General features: G+C 51.5%; 1 protein-coding gene and 1 non-coding gene across 2 annotated transcripts in view; both read left to right on the top strand.

Annotated features, from left to right (window-relative positions):
• Nucleotides 1-18,984, top strand: part of BCR (BCR activator of RhoGEF and GTPase) — a 135,587-nt gene that overhangs the window by 54,074 nt on the left and 62,529 nt on the right. The gene's annotated exons all lie outside the window — the stretch shown is intronic.
• LOC126929969 (U6 spliceosomal RNA) lies at nucleotides 17,024-17,132 on the top strand. The gene has a single exon (XR_007717395.1). It is a non-coding gene; the product is annotated as a U6 spliceosomal RNA (small nuclear RNA).

Below are 18,984 nucleotides of genomic sequence, written 5' to 3'. Positions count from 1 at the left end.
CCTGTGTTGCTTCTCTGTCCGGCGGTGACAGGCTGTTCTCGTTTGAAGACAGAAGAGACACCACTGCTTCCCCACACAGACTTCCTAAAACACTAGGTTCACGTTCTGTGGTGTATGTGTAAAATGCTGGCTCTGTGTGTGCACGTGGTGCACACCTGGCCCTGAGCGGCCGGGCGCGGTGACTCACGCCTGTAATCCCAGCACTTTGGGAGGCTGAGGCAGGTGAATCATTTGAGGTCAGTAGTTCAAGACCAGCCTGGCTCACGTGGTGAAACCCCGTCTTTACTAAAAATATAAAAATTAGCCAGGCGTGGTGGCTTACACTTCTGTAGTCCCAGCTGTTCGGGAGGCTGAGGCACAAGAATCACTTAACCCAGGAGTTGGAGGTTGTTGTGAGCTGAGATCACACCACTGTACTCCAGCCTGGGTGACAGAGCAAGACCCTGTCTCAAAAAAAAAAAAAAAAAAAAAAAGGAAAAAGAAGAGCATAGTGACTTCACCAGGGACAAGGGCATGTCAGACAAGGGCAGAGTGCCAGGGTGTGGGAGACTCTCCGGGTGGTTGTTGACCAAAAACATCACTTTTGGGTTTTGTGACTCAGAAATGAGCTCAGACTGTACACCCTGCAGATGTGATGAGCCCCAGGCTGAGTCCTCTGGGGGTGTCATTAATGGCGTGTGCATGAGCATTTTCTTCTGGCATTTTTACAGAGACCGTGTGCAGCTGGACTCTCCGGAGACAGCAAACAGAAATTCTATTGTGTGTCCTATCAGCTAATAAAGGAGGAGAACTTGCCTTGAATTGTGTTTTCTGCAACCCCGTGTGTTTGATCCATGTCTGCACCCAGTTTGGCCACCCTGACTTCTGTCGCTCCCAAGTCCGAGGAACCAGTGGTTATGTGAATGTGAAATTATTTACTTCATCTGTTTATTTAGATCTGGGCCCTGGAGTGGCCCCATGCATTGAATAAGTGTGTTCTACAGATGGTCCCTGGGTTCTGGGTGGTCAGTGGCCTGAGGAGGGACCAGACTCCAGCCTGTCCTAAGGAGCTTATGAGAAGTTTCGAGGGGACTGGTCCCTGGACATGGTCTGTAGCATAGGTGGAGTGTCGAGGAGGACCCTACATATGGTGAGTGGGAGAAAGCACCTGAGAGAGTGTCCCCCAGCCCAAGAGTATGGCCAGGTTAAGTCACAGCAGGGATGGGGCCATGAGAATGGTGGGCTGTGAAGAACTGGGAGGGCCAAGACCCAGGGAGGCCATCTGGATGGGGAAGGTGTGAGCCAAGGCCCAGAATTGAGCACCCAGGGGACCCAGGCTGATCGGGTCGCAGCAAGCACGAGGGGGCTGTGCGAAGCCATGAGCTCCAGACTCCCCAGTCTTGGGCCCTGATGTGGGTGTGTGTGTGAGCTGGAGCCATGGGACCAGGGCTGAGCCTGCATACTGGACAGTCTTCGGGGCCCAGACACCCAGGGCCACCCAGAGCCTGCAGGAAAGTTGGGGAGTGGAGGGGCGTGGGTTGTGTGGACAGGGTCCTACCATGCTTAGAGGAGTCAGGCTCCTCCCCCGACTCTGTGACCACACATTGTCCCTCGTACTCTTGATTTCTCAGCCACAGTGAGGGTGAAAATCATGGTGGCCTTGAGACTATGACCCAGTTCCCATTTCACCTCCTGGGTCTTCTCCAGGTTCTGTGGGGTTTTTTGTTTTGTTTTGTTTTGTTTTTTTGAGATGGAGTCTTGCTCTGTCACTCAGGCTGGAGTGCAGTGGCGATCTCGGCTTACTGCAACCTCCGCCTCCTGGGTTCAAGTGATTCTCCTGCCTCAGCCTCACAAGTAGCTGGGATTACAGGCATGCATCCAGCTAATTTTTGTATTTTTTATAGAGATGGGGTTTCACCATGCTGGCCAGAGTGGTCTTGAACTCCTGACCTCAAGTGATCCGCCCGCCTTGGCCTCCCAAAGTGCTGGGATTACAGGTGTGAGCCACTGCACCTGGCCTTCCCCAGGTTCTGAATTCCCTGAAAGCAGCTGTGCTGTTGCCCTGCACTCCGGGGCAGAATGTTAGGAGTAAGCAGCATTTAAGTGCCTCCCTGATTAAGGGAAACATGTATATTCCCACTGGGTGGTGAGGACGTAGATGTCCAGGCCCATGTGTTCCACATAACGTGGGGACTGCAGAGAGGAAGGGACATGTTTATGTCCCAAGTGGGTCTTGGAATCTCGGAATATGAGGGTGTACATGTCAGATTTTTTTCAGGGAGGAGTGTCTTAGTCACTTCAGGCTGCTGTAACAAAAATGCCATAAACTGGATACGTTAAACAACAAACACTTACTCCTCACAGTGCAAGAAGTCCAATATCAAGGATCTGGAACATTTGGAGTCTGCCAAGAGCCCACTTCCTGGTTCTTAGCCATCTTCTTGCTGTATTCTCACCTGGTGTGAAAACGATGGGGGCTGTCTCTGGGGTTTCAAAAGGGCACTAATCCCCTTCATGAGGATTCCATCCTCCTAATCTAATCACCCCCAAAGGCCCCACCTCTAAATACCATCACATTGGGGGTTAGATTTCAATGTAAGAATTTTGGAGGGATGCGAACATTTATTCTGTGTGCTGTTAGGGGCATCTCAGAGTGCCACCCCCACGTCCCCAAAGCTTCAGGACTTTGCATGTGGGAGCTGACTCTTCTGGGGCTGGTATGACTCATGACTGGAGGCCTGGCTTAATAACCCAGCTCTGAGGTCCTCTGGATGCCACCTCCTGCACACTAGCCAGCCAGGTGGCCTCCACGTACCTTCTGTTTCATGGAGAAGAGCTACTTGCTTAAGAAAGTTTCCTCAAACCCCTGGCATCTGGTCCCAGGTGACTCTGAGCATCTCATGGCTGCCTCCTCCCCACCTGCAGCCTCATCTGCACCCTGCTGCACTCTATGGCTGAGCAGCACAGGGTGCCAGGGGATGTTTGTCTGTGCTGCTGCTGTGTTGCTGACTCATGAGACTTCTTTGGAAGGGGCTCAGCAGCTGAGGAGACTGGTGTGAATCCACTTGTCCTAATAGACCACCCCAACCTTCTGAACATCTCAGGCTTTCCTGGTACAGTCTTCACCTGCCAGCCAAGAGGAGAGCATGGCTCAGGTGGGATTCAGGCGAGAACAGGGCAACGCACACCTACTAGTCAAGATACAAAACACTTAATACAGGGAGGAGTCCTGTTGGCAGGACCCAGAGGGGCCAACACCTCTTAGATGTCTGCTGTGTTCCTGATGCTGACCTGAGTGTGGGATGTGACTGGGTGTCTGCTGCTCTCCTTGGCAGGGGGCTGGCGGTGCCTGCCCTGGAGGTAAAGAGGCTGGAACAGCGACCTTAGGTAGCCAGCTGGGGTCTGTCTGTTAAGCAAGGAGCAGGAATCAGCCGTGTTCTCTACTGGCCTGTCTGGGAAGCCTAAGCAAATTCTGTGTCTTGAATGGTACCCGAGTCAGGTGCCAGCCCTGTGCTGGCCCTGGCAGGGGGTAGCTGTGGAGGCAAGAGTGTTGGGCAGGGTGACCTGATTGAGCCAAGCTGTTATTCTGCCACCTGAGGATTTTCCGGGAGAAGTGCCAGGCTCAGAACTGGCGTCAGATACCTCTGAGAGTCTTTCCAGCTGTCATGGCTCTCCCAGGATCATGGAGTTCTTGAAGGAAGGCCTTTTCCTGGCATGTCGGCAGTGGCATGGTGATGTGTCCACGCTGCCCCTGTTTGTGAGTTGAATCTCTGCAGAACTCACTTTTCCCAGAAGGTGCTTTCAGAATGCAACGTACCACAATCCTCATCAGTATCTGCTCATTTGGCTGGGCTGGCAGGTGGCTGAGTTAGCTCCCTGAGCGGGTGTCTGGCAGCTGTGCCTATGGAGGCAGGCTGGGCGTGTGAATCTCGCCTCCTCCCACGGCCCCCTGGGGAAGCAGGATAGGAACTGGGCCTGGTTCCCGAGCCTGGCCGATTGGGAGTAACAGGTGGGATCTGGACCAGGTTGTCACACCCGCAGGACAGCTGGGATTATCACCGTGGGTGGTAATTCCCACATGACAGTTTCGAGTTTCAGGTCAAGAGCCGGGTCCTCTGTCTCCTCTTGCATCTGGACAGAGAGATCCTTGCCGGCTGGTTTTCTGGCTCGTTCCTCAGCTGTTTTCTGTGGCCTGCAGAGTTTGCAGCCCCAGGGGAGCGAGGAAAGCTCTGCTCTGGCCTGATTTTTACTGGAGAAGAGAAATGTGGAAGTCAGGGCAGTAGACTTTGCAGTGGGTCAGCTTTGGGCTGCTGAGATGGGCAGCGTGAAGGCCAGCTTCCAGAGCCCTGGCTGGCCTTTGTAGTGAACGAGGAGGACCAGATTGCCATGCTAGGGTTACCCGCTAACCTGCAGTGGCCTGAGCAGATACATGGGCTCTGCCACATTTCCTGAAGTGGAGCCCTCAGCCTCACACTGCATCCCCCAGAAGCCAGGCAAGAGGAGGTCATACAGTTTTCTGGAAAGGAACAAAAGAGTGTGCTGCTAAATGTTGCAGTTGGGAGCGCGTGAATAGGTGAGGCTTCCGGTAATTATCATAAGTGACGCTTGTGCTTCTCAGTGCTGTTACCTCCCTCTGCTGTGGCCTGCTTGACACCTCACAGGGAACGTGGGTGGAGAGTGTCATTATCCCCATTTCATTGGTGGGAACATTGAGACATGAAACGAGTTTCATCCGGAGTTTCATCCGCAGGCCCCTGGGCCCTCTGGTCATCCCAGTCATCCCGGTTGGTTTATTGTCTTGTTTTTTTTAGGGGGATGACTGAAGAAGGCCTTGGAGGTAGGGTAGGGGAAGCTGGGAACAGTGGGAATTAGATTTCCTTTTCCAAATACTTGTTTAAGAATGGAAGAGTTCATGGCCCATAATCCACGTGCACAGATTTTCCAGGGGAAAATCCATTGAGTTTAGACTTGGAGACCGTGCCATCTCCCGGTCTGTTCCTCAGGCTTTTGACATCTGCCCACACCTGGAACATCTTAAATTCTGGTGGAGAATACAAAATGTCACTCCCCTGCCCCAGCTCACTCCTAGTTCAGTCCCCCAGGATACCTGAAGTTGGGGATCCTCTTTCTTCGCTGTGGAGCTCAGGGTATGTTGGTTCCACATCCAAACCTTCAACTTTCATCTGTAAAATGGGGTACTGCTGGCTCCCTTGCAGAGGTGTGGGAATTCGAGGCAGCACTTCTGGCCCGTACCTGTTGCCATTTCTGCGTGTTGTATCCCTGGCCCTGACTCAGGCTGGCGTCCTGAGCAGCTGTGCATCCACAACCCCATCAGCCTCCCAGGAGCACTACAGATAGGATGACCCTATAGGATTAGGCCGGGGGTGGGAATTGCAGACTATGCCCCAGACCTGACCCAGGGCTATACCCCTCCAGGGCCGGTGCTGCTTGTATATGTGTGTGTGTGTGTGTGTGTGTGTGTGTGACTTGTGGCTTGCAAGCGGGGCGGGGGGCGGGGGTGGGATTGGTTCGGGGGTTGGTTCGAGTCTCAAACTGTCCTCTGTCGGGTCTGGTCGGGTCTCAGACTGTCCTCTGGATTACCTTCTTTCCCTCAACAGAAGGAACCCAGGCTATGGAATCGTTTGTGGACCCAGCAGGGTTCATAGGCACTTCTCAGTCTGTCTCCAGCATTGGACTCTTATGGTCCTGCCCAGCTTGTCACTTTAGTACCTCAGTTTCCTTATCTGCATGGAAGCCCACCTGTCAGCTTGGATGAGGGGAGGAAAGCAAAGCTCCTCAGGCCGTGTGTGTGAAGGAGAGTCTGAAGGTGCAGGGGCTGTGCTCAGGATGGAGCGTAGCTTCGGGAGGGGCTGATTGGCTGCTGGCAGTGTTGTGCAGGACATTCAGAATGTGACTGGGTTTTTATTCTGATTTGTGCAAGCACAGGATACTCAGGTGGCTCTGGTCTGTTCTCTAGCAGGAGAGTCTGGGGTCAATCTGTAATAATTTAGCTTCTGAGCAAGTGTCCGGCACAAGAGAGCCCGGATACATTGTGTGTCTGAAGGGGGCGAAGCCCTGGGCTGCCTCCTACTCTGATCTTGTGGGCCTTGGTGTCTGCTCTTCCTCTCTGTCTGCCACTCTGAGTCTGGAATGTGGCAGTGATATGGGTGTTGTGGGCACTCCTGGCATGTGGACAGCTCCTCAGTGCTGGTGTCTGAGCTCCACAATGACCTCATTCATGTAATAGTATGCTGTGGCTGCATAACAAAGAACCACAAACTGTGCAGTCAAATCATAAAAATTTATCATCTCACAGTTCTGACGACTGGAAATACGAGATTGAGATGTTGGCTGGGTTGGATCCTTATAGGTGGCAGTCCTCAAGTTCACATGACATTCTCCCTATATGCCAGTCTGTCTCCAAATTCTACCCACTCACTCCGACTTTTTTTTTAAGAGACAGGGTCTCCCTCTGGCTCCAGTCCCAGGCTGGAGTGCAGTGGCGCAATCATAACTCACTGCAGCCTCAGCCTCCTGGGCTCAAGTTATCCTCCCACCTCAGCCTCCCAAGTAGCTGAAAGCTACACTTGACCACCATACCCGGCTAATTTATATATATATATTTTTTAATAGAGACAGGCTAGTCTGGAACTCCTGGCCTGAAGTGATCCTGCCTCCCAAAGTGCTGGGATTACAGGCATGAGCTACCACACCCAGCCACCCCTTTTTTAAAGGACACAGTCATATTGGATTAGGATCTAACCTAATGACCTCATTTTAACTTGGTAAAGACCCTATTTTCAAATAAGTTTAGGGGTTAGGACTTAAGCATATGAATTTAGGAGGGAACACGATTTATCCCCTAAAACTATACTTCTTTTCTTTTGTTTTAAATTTCAAAGCCTGGCTGATCATTTGCGCGCGCGCGCGCGCGTGTGTGTGTGTGTGAAAATATATATAACATAACATTTACTGTTTTAGCCATTTTTAAGTGTGCAGTTCATTGGTATTAGGTACATCCACATTGTCACATACCTGTCACTACTGTCCATCCCCAGAACTTTTTCATATTCTCCACACTGAAACTCCACTAAACGCTAAGTCCCTCCTCCCCTCCTCTCCAGCACCTGACCACCCCCTTTCTACTTTCTGTCTCTAGGAATTTGACTACTCTAGGAGCCTCATGTATGTGGTATCTTACAGTATTTGTTTGTTTGTGCCTGGCTGATTTCACTTAGCATAATGTCCTCAAGGCCTATCTTACTCAGCGTGTGTCAGAGTTTCCTTCCTTTCTGAGGCTGAATAATACTCCTTTTCATGTATATAGCACGTTCTGGTTTTCCACTCATGCACTGAGGGACGCTGGGATTGCTGCCACCTCTTGGCCATTGTGGATGGCACTGCTGGGAATGTGGTGAATGTGCACCTCCTCTCCTAACACGCCCCAGGCGTCCTTCAGAAGGGGGGCAGCCCAAGACCGAGATGGGGGAAGAAGGTGGTTTTTCTGCCCTCCCAGGCTTGCTGAGTGTCTGCCCGTGACTGGGTCCTGGCCCCAGGCTCAGGGTGGTGACCGCCAGCAGGGGGAAGCCCCTCTTCCTGCCATTTTCCCCCGCCTTAATCCTCTATGTTTCCTCTTTGGAGGGGCAGTGAGTGGGAAGGGAGGACCCGCAGGTGTGCAGCGGCCACGGCCCGCATCCTGGCTGAGCACCTTTGCTGGTGTGGAGGGACCCCCACCGATCACTTTCAGACCTCACTCCCCATACTGCTCCTACACCAGGGCACTGTTCCCGCGCCATCCTCCTTTGAAGGGCACTGCCCACCTTCCCTGCCTTGCCCCCTCCCACCCTTTTCCCAGGGACTTTTCTGGCCAGTTCCCTGCTGCCAGGTCTATACCTCAGGGACTCAAAGCTCAGTGTCCCCTGTGCTCTTCCTCTTTTTGCCTTTGTCCTCTTAGCCAGACCCAGGCTCACTGTGCATCAGTGCCCCCGCCTACGTTTTTCTACCAATACCACGCCTACCTGGAGGGACCATCACAGAAGCCCCCAGCCCTGCCCCACCTCCAGTGCCACACTCAGATGTGCTGCCAGAATTTCACCTGTCCCCCTGCAGCCCCCAGGCTCCCCTCTTGTTCCAGACCCAGACACCTCCTAAATTGAGCCCGAAAATCACCCCCTTCCTCTCTCTCCTCTCACTGCCAGCCTGTATCCCCTTTCCCAGCTGTACTCCCTTTCCCAGAGGCCACTTCCAGACCCCCTTAGCTCTTAGTGGCCTCCGGCTGGATCTAGAAACCAAACTGACACCAGGCAGATTAACAAGAGAGAAGCACACAAATGTCGTTAGTTTTACAGGCACATGGGAATCTTCACCAGAGTCAAGTCCGGAGAAGTGGCCAAAGCAAGATGCTGTATCCTTTTTAGATAAAGAGCAATAAGTTTGAGAAGTGGCAGGACAAGGGGGATCTGGCTAGGGGAAGTAAATTCTCAAGGAGTCACTGGGAGATATATGAGGGGTGTAAACCTGGTGGAAGATAAGGGTTACTTTGTTAAGTATATTTGTTCAGGTCCACTGCAGCCCCCAATTCCCAGTCTCAGGTGATAAGGGCTGTTTTCTCCCCTGGTTCAGGAACCCAGAGGAATTTTTGTGGCTCGCTGAGTACAGCAAGAAACAGGTCAGCTAGCCCTTTCTGAAGCTACAGTGTCTTGTCAGCTCGAAGTCAGTGTACCCATCCGGCGTATTTTGGGATGGTGCTTCCTTCACTCCTTCCCAGTCTTTCTGCATTCGTAAGTCCCAGGAGAGCCGGCAGCTAAGTCAGCGTGACTCCCTCCGTGGGGCGTCTTTGCAGCTCCCTGCCCCTGCTGGTTGAAGGCTCCTTTGGTCGCATTCTTCTCTCTCTCACAGACTGTGCCCCTGCAAAGCCCTTCCAGGCCTCTCCCAGGGGCTGGGTTATCTCTGTCCTCAGACTTCATGGCACCCACTTCAGGCCATGTCGTAGTGTCCTGTGGCTTCCTTAACAGAATGCCACAAGTTTAGTGGCTTACAACAACAAACGTTTATTCTCTCCTAGTTCTGAAGACTGAAGTCCCACATCAAGGTGTCAGCAGGGCCAGGCTGTCTCTGGAGGCTCTGGGGGAGGATCCTTCCTTTGTGTTCCCAGCATCTGATGGCCCCCGACATTCCTCGGCCTGGTGGCAGCATTTCTCCAGTCCCTGTCTCCGCCTTCAGACAGCCTCCTATATGCCTGTGTTTCTATCTCTTTAAAGATACTCGTCATTGGATTTAGGGTCCATCGGTGTGATATTGTGATACAATAAGAAATCTGTATATGGTCTTCCTTCTGGTTTCTGGCACAAGCTCCTAAAATCATTGTAATTTCCTGAACGATGGGGTGATAGGAGTATCTTTTGTTATTCATAGAAGCCCTTTTCTGTGGGACCTGAGGTTATGCTAATGAGGTGATGTTTGATGGGCCCCTAGATAGCTGTGGGATAGGGCTGGTTGCCAGAGGAACCAGCCACGTGATTAGAGGGTTGGAACTTTAGCTCCACCCCTGAACTCTGGGGATGGGGAGAGGGGTGGAGATTGAATTGATCACTGGTGTCTACAGCCATGCCAGCCTGATCTCGGCTTAACTGATCATCAGTGGCCAATGATTTAGTCTTGCTTACCTAGTGGAACCTTCATGAAAACACTGCACAGTGGGGTTCAGAGAGCTTTCAGGTTGGTGAACACATGGAGGTGCTGGAAGGGCAGTGCCCCAAGAGGCTGTGGAAGCTCCCCCACAATACACATCCTGTTACCCAGCCCTCTTCTGTTGGGCTGTTCCTGAGTGGTATCCTTTATAATAAACTGGTAAATGTGAGTAAAGGGCTTTCCTGAATTCTATGAGCTGCTCTAGCAATTTTTTTTTTTTTTAAGATGGAGCCTCACTCTGTTGCCCAGGCTGGAGTGCAGTGGCGAGATCTCAGCTCACTGTAACATCCCGGGTTCAAACGATTCTCCTGCCTCAGCCTCCCGAGTACCTGGGGCTATAGGGGCCCGCCGCCATGCCCAGCTAATTTTTGTATTTTTAGCCAAGATGGGGTTTCACCATATTTGCCAGGCTGGTCTCGAACTCCTGACCTTGTGATCCGCCTGTGTCAGCCTCCCAAAGTGCTGGGATTACAGTGTGAGCCACCGTGCCTGACTCTAGCAAATTATTGAATCTGAGGAGGGGGTTGTGGGAACACCTCACCCCCACTCCCAGCTTTAGGGTCAGTAGATAAGAAGTACAGGTGGCCCAGACTTTCCCCCAGTGCCTTAAGTGGGGACAGTCTTGTAGTACTGAGCCCTTAACCTGTGGAGTCTGACACTCATTCCACGTACTTATTGGCAGAATGGAATTAAATTATAGGACACCCAGCTGGTGTACAGACACTGGGAGGATTGCCTGGTGAAAGGAGAAAACCCACACGTGTGTTGTCAGGAGAGTTCTGGGGGAATAGAAACACATCATGGTAGTATTGGACAATCTAGGGTGATCTCATTCATTACATCTGCAAAGACTATTTTTCCAGATAAGGTAGCATTCGCAGATTCTAGGGTTAAGATATGAACGTGTTCCTTCGGGGGCCCACTACAGTGGACTTCTCACCCTGATGTTCCTCAGAGGCCCTGCTGTCCTTCCTGGGTCTGTCTTCCTCCCTCCTGCATATGCTCTGGTGTCACCTGCCTCTCTCCCGTGGCCTTGTCATGGTTGCTGTGATGCCCATGTCACGTGACTCCGTGGATTCCGCTGGCTCCCATGGGCAGGGGCTGGCTGTGCAGTGCTCATCTTTGCATACCCAGCACAGTGCCCTGCATGTGTTAGGTCCTCAGTACGTACAATTGTCTGGGGCTAAACCTTCAGTGTCTCCAGGAAGTCTTTCTGAGCCCCAGAGTCCTAAAAAGCCGAGGTGCTGCTGAGGAATGATAACTGTATCATCCTGGAGCCGAGGGCTGCTGCCACTTCCCAGCTGGGGTTTCAGCTTCTGTCTGCCCTGCCCCTGCACCAGCCGGCCCCAACCTGAAGCCTAAGGCATCGAATTATTATGGCCTCCTGGAATGACTGGGAACCTTAGGCACAGGTGGGTCCTTGGAGACTGGGGAGGGTCCTTTAACAGTGTTCTGGATGCTGATGGAGAGGAGAGGGGGTTCTTGTCTGCCCACACTGAGGCACACTCGGCTTGTGGAGGAAAATGGTTGTCTAGTGCCCCCCAAAAATCGCCAGCAAAGTTGACCTTCTGGTGATTCAGTCTCCAACCAGCTCAGCCTTCAAGCAGGCAGAGCTGTCAGGGCTGGTTGTATGGGTTGGACTTTCTCCTTCAAGAAAGCTCAGAGTTGTAAATAGTTGTAAATACCTGTTTCTCATTTGCTATGTCTAGGGTTGCCTGGGGAGCCAAGGCATCAGGGAGGAGGGCAGGCTCAGGCCCTTCCCGACTGACATTTTCCAGCCTGTGGGGGGGCCTTGGCTAGCCTGGTGGCTTTCTCTGTGGCACACGCTGATTCATGACCCTGACCTCTGTCTACCCGGGCAGCTGCGGCTTTCCGTTCTTGGGTGCTGGCCTGGTGATGTCATTGTTGGGGTACAGTATGAGAGCTGGGAGGCCACAGGATCCTGGGGTGCTCTCTTTGTACCCTTCCACCACAGAACCAAGGACCCTGGTGGCAGGACTTTAGCCAGGGTGCAGTGGCTAACTGGATGAGGCATGCCTCATTTATAAAGAATTTTGAGCCACTTGGTGTGGATGCAAGAAGGGGCAGCTGCCAGCCTGGCAGAGGAGGAGAAAGTAGAAAAACCACCAGAACCAACCACGCATCTCCGAAAGCACTCACTGCCTGTGGGTGGCCTGGGGTTATAGCCAGGCAGTACTGACGTCCATCCGGAAAGATACTCTCAGCCCTCGGGAAACAGCGGAATTCTGTTCCCGGTTCCCTGCTTAGGAGAGGAAAACAGGTCAGCTTTTAAAAAAAAGTGAGGTAAAATTCACATAACATGAAATGAATCATTTTAAAGTGAACAATTCCGTGGCTTTTAGTGCATTCACAGTGTTGTGCAACCACCATCTTTGTTTAGTTCCAAAACGTTTTTGTCATCCCAGAAGGAAACCCCTGCCCATTAAGCAGTCACCGACCTACTTTCTGTTTTCATGGGTTTACATATTCTGGGCATTTAATATCAATGGAGTCATACAGCATGTGGCATTTTGTGACTGGCATATTTCCCTTAGCATTATGTTTTCAAGCTTCGTCCGTGTTGTAGCATGTGACAGAATTTCCTTCCCTTTGAAGGCAGAGGCCAGGTGCAGTGGCTCACACATGCAGTCCCAGCACTTTGGGAGGCCTAGATGAGAGGACCACTTGAGGCGAGGAGTTCAAGACCAGCCTGGGCAACGTAGCAAGACCCCTGTCTCTACCAAAAAAAAAAAAAAAATTATTTTAGCCAGATGTAATGGCACACACCTGTATTGCCAGTTACTTAGGGACTGAGGTAGGAGATCACGTGACCCAGGAGTTCGAGGCTGTGGTGAGCTGTGCTATTCCATTGGATCATTTCTTTATCCATCTGATGGATATTTGGGTTGTTTCTACCTCTTGTGAATAATGCTTCTGTGAACATTCTGGTACAAGTTTTTGTTTGAACACCAGTTTTCAATTGTTTTGATTATACACCTAGGAGGAGAATTGCTAGGTCGTAAGGTTATCAGTGGCGCATCTTAGAAATGCCTTCTCTTTGGAAGGTGTTTGGAAGTTGACCCAGTAGGCAGGTCACACAGGTGCAGTTGGGCACAGTCAAGCTCTGCCTGAGACTCAGTTTTTCCTGTCTGAAAAATAGCAATTTAAAAGTTCATGCCCACTCAGGTGCATGTTCCAAGAGATGATTTGTGGGTTTTCAGCACCATGTGTGACCTAGAGGAAGTGCCCCGTAAAAGGTGGCAGTTATCTTTTGCCCGCTACTTCAAAGATTTGGGTCTTTTTTGCTGTTAGAGGAACTTACCTCCCTGAAGCATTGCAGGTATTACCTGACCTTACCTGAGTTTCTGCTATAAGAGCCAGCTTCAGAGCCCCCAAGATCCGCGGCCCTTCTCAAGGGTAGAGTCTGCTCTTGGTGGGTGCATGGCAGTAGGAGGAAGGTGCCAGGCTGTGGATGAACATGGGGTGCAGAGCCAGCTCTGACTGTGGACTCTGCACCCTTCAGTGAGAGCCGAACCTCTGTCCCAGCCATGGTTTTCCAAGCCTCTCTGGAGGACAGTGCCTGCCTGACAATCCCTCCAAAGGATATGAGCTGCTGTTTGTAGAAGTCGCTGGCACCATGCTGCCGTGGCCTGCCTAGGACCTGGGAGAAGATGGGAGGCCAAGAGGAGGACAGGAGCTGGGAAGGAGGGCAGCTGCAGCCAAGACAGGGTAGGGGCTCGATGCCCGCCTCTGTGAAAACCTCTCCACCACAGCTGGCCGAGCCACCGGATGTTTGATCTGCTTTTACCTTTGTAAATAAATACTGCCCAGTCTTTGACTGCCGGTGTAAACAAGGATGGAGACCACTCTGCTGATGATCTCTGAGCTCCGTGGAGTTCCTGCCTTCTCCACCCGATTCCTCCCAGTGCCCCTTTCTTCTCTTGACTTGAGTACAAGTTGATTGGAGGGCCTTTTACAGCTGCTCCCATTGTTCTGGGTAGGGAGGGCCTGGAGCATGACCTCTGATCCTCTGAGAGTTTGCTCCCATCTCACCCTGGAGTATGTTGGCAGAGTGTGGGACAGGGGCTGGGTTCCTGGAACCCCACACCTCTGGCAGCCACGCCACTGAAGGAGGATCTGGGGCCTCTCTAGGCATGCCTGGCCTGGGAGAGCCTCTCCTGCCTGGCTGCACCCAGGTATCACATGGCCGGTGGTCTGAACTCAGTTCTGCATGCATTTCCTGGGAGCCCACCGTTCCGCCTTCTGTCTCTATGAATCCGACTACTCTAGGTACCTCACATGAGTGGAATCCTAATATTTGTCCTTTTGTGTCTGGCGTATTCCACTAAGCAAAACGTCAAGGTTCATCCATGTGATTGCATGTGTCTAAATGTCCTTCCTTTTTAAGGCTGAATGATTTTCCATTGCGTGTATACATTACATTGTGCTTCTCTATTCTTCTGTCAGGGGACATTGGGTCCTTTCCCCCTCTTCCTTCCCATATTGTGATGAATATGGGTGTGCAAATATCTCTTCAAGTTCCTGCTTTCAGTTCTTTTGGAGGCAGGGCGCAGTGGCTCACGCTTGTAATCCCAGCACTTTGGGAGACTGAGGCTGGTGGATCACTTGAGATCAGGAGTTCCAGACCAGCCTGGGCAACATGATGAAACCCCGTCTGTACTTAAAATACAAAAATTAGCTGGGTGTAGTGGTGCACACTTGTAATCACAGCTCCTTGGGAGGTGGAGGCAGGAGAATTACTTGAACCTAGGAGGTGGAGGTTGCAGTGAGCCGAGATCACGCCATTGTACTCCAGCAGTGTCCAGGCGACAGAGTGAGACTCCATCTCAAAAAAAAAAAACCAAAGAAAAATCAGTTATTTTGGGTATATAACTAGGAGTAGAATTGCTGGATCATATGGTAATTCTGTTTAATTTCTTGAAAGTTTTTTTTTTTTTTTTTAAACCAGTGTAGTCTAGGGGATGTGACCTCAGCACCTACTTGGGCCTGGGCTTACTGTGACCTAACCAGGCCTTATTCTTTTCGCTGTATTATTTTTATTTTTTAGCTGCCCTTTTTTCTTTTGTGAGAGAATAGATTTGCAGAGTTCCGGGGCTGGGTTGCTAAGCAAACTGCCTGGAGAGGAGAGGGTTTCAGATTTCACTGGACCCTCCCTCTTCCACACCAACCCTGGGCTGTTTGCACTGGCCTTCCTCTCCCCAACCCCACTCCTAGTCTGGTTCCTGGTTCAGGTGAGCAGCAGCCAGATTCCAAGCCCCCATCTTCTTCTGCCTTCTAGTGTTTGGGTTCTGCTTTGGATAGAGCTTTGCGGGAAGGATGTGGCTGATGAGACCACCAACCTCAGTCCTGCCAAGGGTGAGTAGGCCCAGAGAGCTTTTTCCACTGGGTATTCGTGGTACGGGGGCATGGAACCAGGCCTCTCAATTGGTTCTGGCTCTTGGGAGATGGTGGCTTTCAAAATGCCAAATAATGTACTTTATCCTCAAGAGGAAAAGGGCTTTGCTGGGCTTGGTGGCTCAAGCCTATAATCCCAGCGCTTTGGGAGGCCGAGGCAGGAGGGTTCCTTGAGGCCAGAGTTTAAGATCAGCCTGGTCAACATAGCAAAACTTTGTCTCAAAAAATGTTTTTAAAAATTAGCTGTGCATAGTGGCGTGCGCCTGTAGTCCCAGCTACTTGGAAGGATCCCTTGAGCCCGGGAGTTTGAGGCTGCAGTGAGCTGTGATCACTCCATTGCACTTCAGCCTGGGTGACAGCAAGACCCTGTCTCTGAAAATAAAATAACAGGTGGGGGGTGGTGCTTTGTGTACTTTGGGGAACTCAGGTGTGAATAACTGCTTTGTGAAAAAGCAGGTTCCTGTGTGCTGGTTAGACTGGGGGAATGAGGAAAGTGAGGGGCAGTCCTCCCCACCCCATCATTTGCCTTGGAGCAGACTGGAAGAGTCAGCAGAATGAGGGGCAACAAGTCTGGATTGGAGTGATCTGGGTGAGCTGAGGCAGGGGCTGAAGCCCTCATATGGAATGTGGTGGGGATGAGCAGGCCATCTGGAATGCAGACTTAAAAGCATCAGTCACCCAGACATTGATTTGAGATCTCTGCAGAGGGGGAAACGGCTGGGGTTTTAGCGGTCTGGAGCATCCTAATTCCCCAGCAGAGTCTGGCCATGAGACCTGGTCTCTCTGTCTCACCTGGCGGGGTGACGTGTCCACTTTAAAGTCTCACTGGACACGGGCGGGCAAACCCTCACCGGACACTTGATTCTTGCACCAGGTTTTAGCGTGGACGTTGCTAAGTCAGCACGTGGCTTTGCACCTGTGGAGTCTTCCAGTTACTCTGGAGCAAGCCCTGAGACCGCGAGTCTGACCCTGAAGTTCTTGCTGGGTTGATTCCCTACTGGGTGTTGACTTGGCCTTGCCTGGGAGTCAGTGTAGTCATGGGCGTGGAAAGCGCTCAGATGAAAGGTGCTCCACCAGGTGATGAAGATGTCTTAAGATCATCTTTAGATAAACAGCAAAACCGTTGGTTAAAAGCAGGTCTAACCAACCTTATTTTGTTGTTTGTTTTGTTTTATTTTATTTTATTTATTTATTTATTTATTTATTTATTTATTTTTTGAGATGAGTCTCGCTCTGTTGCCCAGGCTGGAGTGCAGTGGCGCGATCTGGGCTCACTGCAAGCTCCGCCTCCTGGGTTCAGCCATTCTCCTGCCTCAGCCTCCCGAGTAACTGCACCACGCCTGGCTAATTTTTGTATTTTTAGTAGAGGCAGGGTTTCACCTTGTTAGCCAGGATGGTCTCGATCTCCTGACCTCGTGATCCACCTTCCTCAGCCTTCCAAAGTGCTGGGATTACAGGCGTGAGCCACCGCGCCCAGCTGTTTGTTTCATTTTAGATGTTTCGCAGCCTGAAGCTGTGGTTTTAGTCTCTTTCTCTAGTGATAAGTGGAAAAGAGGGATGAGGAAGGGGCTTTGCTGGCCCAACCAAAAACAAAACGAACCCATGAGTGTACTGTCTCCCTTCGGCACTTGGACACTCCTGCTAGAACATTTAGTAGTCGCTGACAATTCCGAGCTAATGTAAAAGCCAAATCTGGAGGGTCATGGGGTGGGAGACTAGTGTAAGGAAGTTGTTGAAGGAGGCCGGGGGGATGGCAGGGCCGTCATCTAATAGTGACGGTAGCATTTTAGAGCTAGAGGATCCTTATCGATTGTCTAGTTCACATGCATGATTTTAAAAAAAGGAAGCTGAGGCAGGAGGATTGCTTGAGCCCTGGAGTTGGAGACTAGCCCAGGCACCATAGCGAGTCAGCGTCTCTGTTAAATTAATAAATGAAGTCGTGCTCGCTTCGGCAACACATGTACTAAAAAATTGGAACGGTACAGAGAAGATTAGCATGGCCCCTGCGCAAGGATGACACACAAATTCGTGAAGCGTTCCACATTTTGTGCAGTCTGCGAAGATCATTTCAGTATCTGCTAACTAGCACTAAGGAAATAGTGTGAATCTAAGCAAAAATGGGTGGCACCCAATGACGAAATTGTGGTTTTCATTACAAAAAATAAAAAAAAAATTAATAAATGAAGTCAAGAAAGGTGAGGCATGGATGGCTTCAGTGATGTGGATAATTCACAGAGAGGTAGCAATGGGGAGGGCCCGAGCCTTGCTTCCGAGGGATTACACCACGGCTCGCTTACCCCACCCAAAGGCCAAAGGAACTGAGCATTGATAACCAACATAGTGATGTTGGTACCTGGAGCCCCCTCAATGTCCCATGGATCAAGGAGACCAGATTCCTCCATACAGCTTGTTGAGGGACTTGGTGGGTGCCCCCTGCTCTTGATGTCTTAATACATTGACTGCTGTGCTCAACCCAGACCCAGCTTCTTCCTGGAATTCTCCTTTGGATACGCACAGAAACAGAACCCGGCCTGGCCTTTGCAGCCATTAGCTGTGTGCAGTCACCTGGGACAGTGCTGTAGGTCAGCAGCTGGCAAAGTGCTAGACGCTGGGTTGGGGTTGCTCAGCAGGTCTCAGCCCTGGCTGCCAGCTGGATTCCCCAGGAAGCCCCTATAGCTTCAGATTCGGCAGGTCTGTGTGGATCCCAGTGAAATTGTTTTCAAAGCCTCCCAGGTGTTGTCGATGTGCAGCCAGGGCTGGGGACACCTGTTAGAGAGCGCTGAGTCCTGTGGGACAGGAAGTGGAGAACCTGGGAGAGGGAGTGGCAGAGGTGCGCAAGGAAGCCGTGACTTCGGCCACCTGCACTCACAGCTAGTGGCAGATCACTCCAGGCACACGGCTCCCCCCTGGCCATCCACATGGAAAGGAACGACAACTGTGCCCGCTTCAGGATTGCTGGGTCAGCTGCTCTGAATGCCTGAGGGCAGCCCTGTGCCCACCCAGCCTGGGTGTGTGTGGTGGCAGTTGTAAACTCGTGAATGAACACCGAGGTCACCTCTGCTGGTAACCTTTGGGCAGGGCTACTTACAGGTGACTCATGGTGAGAGTGACGCCACCCCATCAGGGTGAGCTCTCAGAAGTCCCATGGGCCTCAGAGGCCCCCTTTGGAAGGAGTGGAGAAGGGATCCTCATATGAGCTATGGATCGGGCTAGAAGATCCTTGTGGGTTGACAATGGTCGTGGTGAGTCCACTGGCTTAGAAAACTCAGGCTGAGGACAGGCCATCGAGGAGCTCCAGATGGCTAAGGCCTTGGAAACACGTGTTGGGCTTTGTCATTCAGCCTGAGAGGAAGGGAGTGATTATCTCCAGGTGCCTCTGGGAGGAATGAATTACTCCGTATAACCAGATAGTCCCAACAGGCAGGGGGACTCTTGTAGAATAAGCCACTCTGTCCTCCTGCGGGTACTCACATTGGGGTAAGGTGGTCTGGGATTTTGACAGACCTGCTGGGAGGTGGGCTATGAGTCATCCAGAAGCTGGGCTGGACCAAGGGATGGGGGAACCTGTAGCCCTAATTCCCTGGGCTGGGATGGGAAGAACATGGTAGGACTCACGGCTTATGGTGGCCAGGACTTGCACCCCAGCCAGCATGCTGGCCTGTGCTCCTCACCCCATCAGACCCCATGGGCAGGGTGCGCAAGGACCATTCCAGAGAACAAGACGGTAACATTTTGGGTTCCTCCTTTTCTTTTCATTTTCTTTCCTTTCCTTTTCTTTTCTTTTTCTTTTTTTCTTTTTCTTTTTTTTTTTTTTTTTTTTTGACAGAGTCTTGCTCTGTCACCTAGGCTAGAGTGCAGTGGCACAATCTTGGCTCACTGCAACCTTCACCTCCCGGGTTC

Source organism: Macaca thibetana, chromosome 10 (genome assembly GCF_024542745.1).
Source record: "Macaca thibetana thibetana isolate TM-01 chromosome 10, ASM2454274v1, whole genome shotgun sequence".
In the NCBI taxonomy this organism is placed as follows: domain Eukaryota; kingdom Metazoa; phylum Chordata; class Mammalia; order Primates; family Cercopithecidae; genus Macaca; species Macaca thibetana.
Note: the sequence above shows the minus strand (reverse complement) of the source record. Positions and strands in the feature narration are given on the sequence as shown.